This window comes from Setaria italica, chromosome II (assembly GCF_000263155.2).
Source record: "Setaria italica strain Yugu1 chromosome II, Setaria_italica_v2.0, whole genome shotgun sequence".
Taxonomy (NCBI): domain Eukaryota; kingdom Viridiplantae; phylum Streptophyta; class Magnoliopsida; order Poales; family Poaceae; genus Setaria; species Setaria italica.
Genome location: NC_028451.1, coordinates 32460890 through 32470605, shown reverse-complemented (window position 1 = coordinate 32470605; position 9716 = coordinate 32460890). Strand labels below are relative to the sequence as shown.

Below are 9716 nucleotides of genomic sequence, written 5' to 3'. Positions count from 1 at the left end.
TATTAATATCATACATTATAGTATTCAATTGAAACCAAAAAGCTGTGACAAAAGTACCTCATTGTGGTCAGAATAAGCATTCGGTATTTTTGATTGAGAAAGAATCATATTGTCATCATAAGCAAGATCATCCATAGACGCATGAACTGCAAATGATTCATAAAGGTAGAGAAGTATATTATCTTTTTGTATTACACAAGACATGAACAGAAGTAAGCATATATAAAACTAAATAGAGGAAATGAGTGAAAACCTATAGTACTATTGAACTTCAAATGATTTTTCTGTGGTAGACACTTAGAGAAAATGGGTGAAGAAACTTGGGTAGGAGAAGCAGAATCATGAGGATATTCAGTAATGAGTTTGAGAGCTTCCAAAACTATATTCCTGATTCTAGAATCTGTGCTTGAAGCATGTTGCATCAGCTTCTTGAAAGTATGAAAGATATTATAAGGAAGAGATGTCATTGAAGTTATATCCAAATTAACCCACAATACATAACTGAAGGTATGTTTGTCAATAGCCTTGCAAATTGATTGCTTCAATTCAAGTGGGACATTACATCTTGAAATTGGATCAATGTTGTCTATTAATTCACAATCATCTGATGTAGAATTAAGAAGATCAGGACTCTGCTGAGCATAAGAAATGAGTCATATATACTAAAAAATAGATGTCATTTTACTAGAAGAAATTAGAAACAGGAGGAATCAAACCTTGGCATAACATGTATCAGCAAAGTCTAGAATTGGTCTAAAACCATAAACACCTGAAGACTTGATGTCAAGATCAAAATAAGTTTGAATCATATTGCCTTTCCAAACAGAGATCATTGGCAAATTAGCATCAACACGATGGTGATCAAAATCAACATGATCCAAATATATGACCTGAAAGATGAAAAGGAAAATAAAAAATAATTATTCAGTTCAGAAATGTATAATGTAAAAAGAATTTAATATAACTATAGGAAAGAGATACTTACAACTAGATAAAAAGGACATCCAAGGGTTCTGGTTCTTTACCAGCTTTGGTTTTGCCCTTGTTGAAAGTTTTGATGTGCTTAAGCAACCAACTTAAAACATAGCCAGATCAATCAAAATCTTTGCAGTTGGTAATCTCATCAAAAATACCAAAGTGTTCTGACTTGGTGTCATAGAAGCATTGGGACAAAGAAATGAATTCAACACAATAAAAATAAAACAAATGAATGTATCCTCATCAGACAAAACTTCTTCTTCACTCTGAAGTTTCTTGGTAAAAAATTCAACTAACGGAATTGATAGCTTCTTCAACTTTTTCAAAACTACTGACTTGCCATTAGTAATATCAGTAGGAAAAGGTCTACGACCAAGTGGTATTCCAAGAATGTTGTGCACAGATTCCTTGGTAAGAGAAATAATTTTTCCATCAGCAACAATATCACCAGATTTGTGATCAACAAGTTTTGCTACACACCTAGAAAACTTGTTCAGAACAAAACACTTGTCGAATAGCAAAAGAGAACCAAAGCCATAACTTTCAATAATCTCCCCCTGATTACGGGTCAATTTCTTTATGACATTAGCAAAACCAGTAGCAAAGAATCGAGTGAAAGCATATTTTCGCTTCTTAACAACCTTTTGCTTGTTGAACTATAATGGTGCATAATGAATTAAATTAGGTAATATAGGGGAATAAAAAATATAGGTGATATGTATGAGTATAAAATGAGTTATTGCTACACACCTGAGTAGTCAAAGCCTTCTTCATTTTATTTTTCAACAGCTTAAATTTCTTGTACTGAAATCAAAAGATTAAAGTTATGATAATGAAAAGAATGTAAACGTAACAAATACTATGAAAACTTACATCAGCAAGAACTTTCTGGTATATATGTATGTTATTTGATCTTCACTAGAACCAGTATCCTATGAAAAGATATTATAAATCACAATTAAAGTCATTTTACATACAAATACAAGGCTTTAGTGGATAGATAAAATAACTACATTAAATGCCATCTAAACTATATAAAGATGTGTATTAAATTGATCAGAAAGTGCAATAAACAAATGTAAGAACTGTTAAGACAGTAGAAACTGTATAATATCCAACAACAAATCATAGATAAATAAATATAATAGTGAACTTGGAAAAAGTGCAATATACAGAACTTACGTCAGAATGATTAGATTCATCAGCAGAATCATCACCCGAAAGAATATCCAAATCTTCAGCTTTAGAAAAGGTTTCTTCAAGATTTTTGGTATTAGCATCTTCATCAGTATCACTGTGGGTAAAATCATCTATATCTCTATGCCTGTTACGGGCCATCTGAATAACAAAAGAGATAATTGCCACATACTCAGAAATAACATCACAATGTCTGCAATTAATAACATTACAACCTAGGATGTCAACTCAAATGAAAACTAATGAGTAGTACTAGACCTTAATTCTGAATCACCGCTGATCATACAAGATAATTTGCAGGAGAATGTATTTTAGTAAAGAAAAGTTCAAAATCCATCAATTACATTAGCTCGAATTCACTAAGGGGTTCAGCTAAAATAAATCAGCAACTAGGACTTAATAGTGCTGAGAAATTATATTTCTAGATAGGGACAAGCATAACAAACCAAACTACAAATATGAAACTCTAATCATAGCCTAAGCAAAACAACTACATCACAACAGAAAGGCAAAACAACCAGCAACCACAAACAAGTTAAAATCCTATGGGTGCATAACCCAACAAACAAAACCTAGAATGAAATCCCAGCAGGGGTTTCGAACTACATCAACACACAACAAACAATCAAACTTATGATGAGAAGGGGAGCAACAATTACAAATTATTAACCTAGAAATTAGGGAGAAATGAACCAGATGAGATGAAAAATAGAGAGGTAAATCAAAATTGCAGTAATCAAAAGGGGCAAAAGCAGCAGTTCATCCTAATCAAAATAATACAACCAGGGAAAAATTACTAGTTCATCATAATCAAACAATGCAACCCTGAGAATTGATGAATCAAAGGAAAAGTGGAGGAATCAGCTCACCTTGGGACCTCACCTGGGTAGCGGAAAACAAAGGGGAATATCATAAAATCCAAAACCAAAAATAGGGCAAATCAGCAATTCAACAACGACAAGCATCAAACAAACAAATGAATCAAATAATCGAAGGGGAAAGGGGATGAATCACCTCATCTCGGGAGCTCGCCTGTAGAGATCAGTAACAAAGAGCGAGCAAGGAATCAGAGAGAAAAACAGGCAAATCAGCAAATCATCAATGACAAACATCAAACAAACAAATGAATCAATTAAGCAAAGGGGAAAGGGATGAATCGCCTGACCTCGGGAGCTCGCCTGGAGAAAGCAGAAACTAAGAGAGAAAGAGGAAGCAGGCAAGAATGAAAAGATCTAGCCCTAAGACAACGGGAAGAAACAAAAAAGACGTGGTTCCCAAAGTGAAACAGTAGAGGCAGACATGTGGGACCATGATGTCAGAGAGCCAAAAAATAAAATAATCGAGCGGAGCGGGGTAGAACAACAAACAGAGGAGATCGCAGATAAAAAAATGGACGGCCCCAAAATCGAGTGACGAGAGCTCAAGAATCACTCGGGCAATGTTTAGCTTTTCCAAAAAAAACAATTACCTGGGCAACTGGCCTTGCTTTCAAAACTAACAAAACACATGGCTGCTGATCAATAGATACAAAGTAAAATAAGAGGACTTTTCCAACATTCCAACCCATCCGAACTCTTTAGACGCACTCCAAACCTTCTTAAACCCCCATTCCCATCAAGCGTTCGACTCGCCATCAGCTCCACCCCGCCTCTGCTCGGCTACTTCCCTGTACCACTGCTGCACGAAAGAGAGCCATGGGCACCCTCGCCGGGCATGTCGCGCCAGGCGCCAGCTTCGTCATCATCAATCTGTGGCAGCTGTTCAGCCTCTTCTTGCTTCGGTCGGGCTCCTACGTAGCGTCGGTCTAGTTCCTTGTGCGTGGCATCCGACACCTTGAGCTCATACTAATCATCATCGGTACGGTGATCTCGATCCTTATGGAGCTGGTCATCAGCTCGGAGAAGCACTGACCATTCAACGCTGACGGCACCGTCCCGTCCAACCACCTCCCCAACTTCGAGCACGTGTCCATCTCGCTAGGGCTGCTCATCTTTGACCCAATCACCATCCACATGGACCAGGTCCGGGCGGCCAATTGCGACGCCGTGTCGCAGCTCGTGGCCGCCGCGGCGTCCGCGCAGCAGCTGCTTGTCTTCCACCTCCACTCGGTGGACCACATGGGTGTTGAGGGCTAGTTCCACTGGCTGCTGCAGATCGTCATCGCCGTCATGCTCGCCACCACGCTTCTCAGGATCCCCTGCCTGCGGAGCTTCAGGGTGAGCCTGGTCTGGTCGGCGAGCCTCGTGTTCCAAGGCATCTGGTTCATCACCATGGGCGTCATGCTGTGCACGCCCGTGCTCATCCCCAAAGGCTACTTCCTCAGCTAGAAGAAGGCCACAACATCGTCCGATGCCGCACCGACGAGGCGCTCGACCGTGCCAAGTCGCTCATCAACCTGCAGTTCAGCTGGTACCTCACCGGCACCATCGTCTTTGTCGTCATCTTGTACCTGCAGCTCACCAAGTTCTACCCCGAGGAACCACAATAAGTTCCGCTGGTGAAGGCAGACAGTGGTAGAGATAGCGACAATGGTCGGTTCAGCATCGGAGATGAACACGACAATGATGACGATCTCAAGGCCGCGAAATGTGGCTTTGGACAGGTGGTCAATGGCACGAGGCCTATGGAAATTGAGAGGTGAAGTCGTAGTAACTACTACACTAAGGTTAATTACAAAGTTCATGTGATTACAGTGCACTCCGCATGTAAATTGCAAAAGCTAGTACTTCTTTGAAATCTGTCGCCTTATTAGTGATTTGTGTAGTGGAGTGACCGGACTTGTAATTCAGAGTAAATTCATGCTGGTCACACAATTTGTTTATTTATAAGCGCATGCTCAATGGATTCATTTGGTTGGCTGTTTCATGTGTGAATGGCAAGTTCTACCTGTACCTGAGGACCAATGGTGGTCACCCTTGGATGATGAGGGATTGACAATGTTGTGCAGAATGATGTTGCTCTTGGCTTGTGATGTGCAGGTGTAAGATGCGACATGGTGGCCGATGGCATGCGGTGAAGGTCAAGCGAAAGGTTCATGCCGATGGACCAAGGGTGGTGAAGGATGAACACGAGTAGGCTTGGACCGAGGGACACGAGGAGTCTGGGTGGAGTCATGGGCGATCCACATGGTGCACGGAAGAGCAAGAGAACATGATGGGATGGAGACAGCATCAGTTGAGTCAAGCGGGACAGAGGCTTCATAGGCTTGGCGAAGGCCGAACACGCGTTGACATCAAGGAGCGGAGATGGACAGTTTGGGTGGTTTGGGCCTCAAAACCACCGTGCAGGTAGGTTTCTCGGTTTGGGCCTCAAAATTGGGGGTGAGCCCGGTGCGGCCGGAGCTTCGAGAAGAAGGACACGTGGTGCCATCACAAAGCTTGTGTCGAGGCGAAGCGAAGTTGTGAAGGCGGCATGTCCGTCCAATGCGTATACAAAAATCTGGACAGTTTTGCCCCTGCGAGGGTATGTATCCTAGTTGTAGCTGTAGGGATATTTTAGTCTTTAGCCATGGATGATATAGGCAATAGGATGGCTGCTTGAGAGAGTCTGTTCTTAGAGTTTTTGTTTTTCCTTCTCGTTAGGCTAGACAGGGGCTTCATGTGAAATCAAGAATGGGAGGATGAGGCTGGCTTCCTAGCCTTGTATCAAGATCTTGATTTGTTTTCTTAATCCATCTTCTGGTTGCTTAGTCTCTCCTCCTGTTCTTGAAGGTTTTTCTTTTTCTACATTTTCGGGTGAATTTTGGGGGAATTTCTGTTCATCGGATCTGAGTGCGAGTTGAGGAAATTTTCCTTAGGGGAATTCATGCTGGAGCATCAGTGAGCTTGCTTGTGGCAATTCCCTAGCGAATCCCTCCCTCAAATCTCTTGAATTTGATGTTTTGTTCAGTCTGGTTCTTTTCTAAGGGTTCTTTGTTTTTCTCCAAATTGATGCTGAATTTCTGATCTTTAAGGAGGCTTCTTTTTGGATCTGTTCATTGTGTGGAGAGGAGCTTGCGGTTTGAAGCTTTTGTGAATTGGAGTTGTGTAGGTCAAATTCTGAGAAATTGAAGGGGAGTTCAAGCTTCTGTTCTTGGTCTGCTAGACTCTGATTTTTCAACCAATTGCTCCACTGCTTCTTGCATTGGTTTTTGCTCTCAGCTGTAGCTAGGGAATTTAATTCTCACTGTTTTGATCTCCTGCTACAGCTTGTGCTCTTCTCAGTTGTTTAATTCGTGCAGTTCAACGACACAGGCCAACAATGCTTTGGACATCAGGTTGCTAGTGTCATTTTCAAGCTACAACAAGCAATCATTGCTTTGTGCTCTTTTAGCTACACGATGGATTTCTTGCATCATTGACCATTTAACTCACTGTCTTAACTATTTGCTTGCCTATCTAGATGAACAACTAGCTATTCTCTACATGTTGAGTGAACTTAAAGTATGAGCCTTTTAATTGTCAGATCACTCACTTGTTTTGATTAGTAGCTGTGCAATTCAGTAGCTCTTGTGGATTTATCATCTGCTTAAGAAAGTTTGACAGTGGTTAACTGAGTTTATCTATTTGCAAGGAAACAACCTGTGTGTCTTGCAGTTTGCTCTAGCTGGTAGTTTGCTTACTCTCAAGAATTTTAAAGGCTCTCATTCACCCCCTCTGGTCGCCCATTTCGGTCCTAAAATTGGCATCAGAATATGATTAAGGTTCTGAATACCCTAATTGGTTTCGAGATCCAATATGGCGACCATTGAGCGTTCTTCCTCAACCGCGCCTCCCTACTTTGGTGGGTCTGATTATCGATATTGGAAAACTCGCATAAGAGCCCATGTCAATAGTACAGGAGCATTGGTTTGGGAAATCACTCAGGATGATAACTACGTGAGCCCTGCCACTCGTTTGACTCAAGAAGCAAGAGATGAATATCACGCCAACAACAAGGCGGTGGATATTCTGCTTGCAAGTCTGTGTCATGTTGAGTTTGATCGTGTCGAGGATCTATCTTTGGCTCATGAGATTTGGTCCCGCCTTTAGAGTTTCCATGAGGGGAACAGTCAGGTGAAGGCACAACTCTTTGAGACCTACCGGCGTGAGTATGAAAACTTTGCTCATTTGTCTAGTGAGTCTGCTGATGCTTTGTTCTAGCACTTTCTTGCTTGAACAAGATGAAAGCGAACATCACCAACTTGTCCTACACTGATCATGATAGAGCTTTAAAGCTCCTGCATGCTTTGGATCATGAGGTGTGGGGTACAAAGGTTGGTGCTATCATTGAGTCCACAAGCTATGAGACCCTTACAACTTATGAGCTTTTCGCCAAGCTGAAGTCGATAGAGGTTGACATGAGGCTCTGAGGAAAACATGGGAACCCTACTGACCCTCATAGTATGGCTGTCGTATCAGGCTTTGGACAGTCTACATCTTTGGGTAACTCTTCCACCACATCCTTTGTTTCAGAGGAGCAGTTGGAGGTTTTGAGGATGAGGAGCTCGCCTTGATCATGAGGTGGTTCATGCACTTCAACAACAATCGCAAGAACTGGCGAAGGAGCAACAACAATTGTTTTGAGTATGGCAAGCCAGGTCACTTCGCCGCCAACTTCCCTGATAAGAATAAGTCCAAGAACAGGTATGACTACAGCAAGTACAAGGACAACAAAAACAACAACAAGAAGTACAACGATCGAAAGAAGAAGGAGGACTGCAAGAAGGCCAAAGTGCGCGCCTTCATCGCCTCCCTCAGCGATGTCGACTCCGACACTGACGACCACACCAATTCAAGCTCAAGTGAGGAGGACGACAACCGCAAGGTGAAGAAGAAGGACGGCAAGAATTTCAACAGCCTTAGCTTCTACTCCGGCAAGAACCGCGACGGGTACTGTGTCATGACCCTCAACACCGATGACAAGAAGGATGGTGAGGAAAGCGACTCCGACCCAAAAACAGAGGTAAAGCCTACTCCTGAACAACTTGCCTTAGAAGTAGAAGAACTCAATGATTGCTTGATCAATCAAGATAAGTTAATCAAAAAGGTTGCTCGTGAATGAATTGAGCTTAAGGCTAAGTTGGAGAGTGCATTGATTAAGTTAGATATGCTTAAATCTGCTCCTACTATTTCTGATATTGTTGAGTGTGATGAATGTGCTGTTCACATGGCTAGTTTAGCTTCTTTGCAATCTAAGCATGCTTCTCTAGTAGATGCACTTGATGTGACTAGGGCTGCTTTTAGATGAAGTTAAAACTAGACCTATTTTACTTGGTACTTGCAAATCTTGCCCTGCTTTACAAATTCAACTTGATGATGCGTGTGCTCAGATTAAGGCTTTTGAGAAATCTAAATTAATTGCTGAATCCAAAGTTCCTGAATGCACAAAATGGGCTAAGGATGAAAATACCTACTTGCGCACAATTCTCAGTTGGGTGTCAAGTAGGGAACCTCAGTTGGGTATCATGATTCAGGAGTTTAAGAGGACTGATGGTTTTCAGATTGGGAGTGTGATTAAGAATTACAATTTTGATTAGTTGTATGAGAAGGTTGGTTAGTGCAGTGGTGAGAGAGAAAAACAAGCAACTTCCACCACATGTGAGGCAACTAAACTGAGTGGAGAGCAACCCAACCCAGAATGTGAGGAAAACTCCAAAGATGGAGTGTTTACTGAACCACCAAAACAAACTCCAAAGAAAGCCATCTAGGTGGAAAAACCCAACCATCTTAGAAACAAGCTTGATACACTTCCAGATATAGCTTTGAAGTATCCTCCACCAAAACCCAAAGGCAAACCACAACCAAGAGTGAATCCTCAACCAAGAGTGAACCCTCAACCCAAAGCTAACCCACAACCGAGAGCTAACCCACAGCCAAAGCAAGTAGTTCGGTTCCACTGTGAGTATTGCAAAAGGGAGGTTCATCTTGAGGAGTTTTGCTTTCGAGGGAAGAAAACTTTGAGGCGTGAGCGTGCATGGGGAACCGAGACATGTACCACCCTTCTTATGGTGTAAATGTGCATAGATCAGCTTCTCCACCTCATCGTGTGGGTAGTGTGTGTTCAGTTCCTTCTCGCAGGTTTGCCAAGCATGCTCCTAGTCGTGATCAATATGACTTAGGATAACATGGCCGTGGCTTTGAGTCTCAAAGGTACAACTAACGGACCACAGTTTCTCCCTCGTGGTGGTCATTATTCTCCAGTGAGACGAGAGATGGTTAACTTTGCCAACCCCACTCTTGAGCAGATGGCTCGACACTAGTATTCTACTTGTTTTACTAACCCCAGTGTTGAGAAATTTGCTCATCCTTGGTCTCCTTTTTGTTGAGCAGGTCGAAGGCTTAGAGAACACGTGGCTCATTGACTCCGGTTTTTCTCGACACATGACTGGTGATCACAGATGGTTCTCTAGCCTCACCCTAGTGATGACTAGAGAGTACATCACTTTCAGGGATAACAGTAGAGGAAAGGTATTGTCTGAAGGAGCTATCAAGGTGAGTGAGAATTTCATACTCAAGCAAGTTGCTCTTGTTGATTCCCTCAGTTTTAATTTTCTTTCAGTTTCGCAACTGCTTGATGATGGT

At 42.0% G+C, this 9716-nt stretch overlaps 1 pseudogene; it reads left to right on the top strand.

Annotated features, from left to right (window-relative positions):
• The first annotated feature begins 3869 nt into the window (after positions 1 to 3869).
• LOC101771157 lies at positions 3870 to 4816 on the top strand (annotated as a pseudogene).
• Positions 4817 to 9716: the final 4900 nt, after the last annotated feature.